Genomic DNA, 731 nt, shown 5'->3' on the forward strand with positions numbered 1-731 from the left:
ATAAAATAGATAAGCAACAAGCATTTACCATATAACACAGGGAACTATATTCAATATCTTATAATAATCTATAATGGAAAATAATATGAAAAAAATATATATAACTGAATCACTTTGCTGTACAGCTGAAACTAACACAATATTGTAAATCAGCTACACTTCAATTTAAAAAAAATAAATTTAAAAAAACCTTAGTAACTTAAAACAAAAACAATTTTAAATGTTCATAATACCATGAGTTGTTGTTGCTTCAGCATCACATATACTAAAATTTGAACAATACAGAGAAGATTAACATGGCCCTGAGCAAAGATGACATGCAAATTCACAAAGTATTCCATATTTTTAAGGGGTCACTTTTTCAAGAAGATATAATAATTGTAAATACATATACACCCAACATAGAGCACCTAAATATATTCAGCAAATAGTAATAGATCTGGAAAGAGAAATAGACAGTAATACAATAATAGTAAGGGACTTGAATACCCCACTTTCAGCAATGGATAGATCATCCAGACAGAAAATCAACATGGAAATATTGGATTTGAACCCTACATTAAATGGATCTAACAGACATTTGTAGAGCATTCCATCCATCAGCGGCAGAACACTCATTCTTCTCAAGTGCACACAGAACATTCTCCAGGATAGATCATATGATAGGCCACAAAGCAAATCTTAGTAAATTTTAAAAGATAGAAATCATACCAAGTATATTTTCCAACCAC

At 30.0% G+C, this 731-nt stretch overlaps 1 non-coding gene across 1 annotated transcript; it reads left to right on the forward strand.

Moving 5' to 3' along the window:
• Positions 1 to 241: 241 nt before the first annotated feature.
• On the forward strand, positions 242 to 347 carry LOC133092865 (U6 spliceosomal RNA). The gene has a single exon (XR_009701215.1). It is a non-coding gene; the product is annotated as a U6 spliceosomal RNA (small nuclear RNA).
• Positions 348 to 731: the final 384 nt, after the last annotated feature.

The sequence above is a fragment of the Eubalaena glacialis genome, chromosome 5 (genome assembly GCF_028564815.1).
Source record: "Eubalaena glacialis isolate mEubGla1 chromosome 5, mEubGla1.1.hap2.+ XY, whole genome shotgun sequence".
NCBI lineage: Eukaryota > Metazoa > Chordata > Mammalia > Artiodactyla > Balaenidae > Eubalaena > Eubalaena glacialis.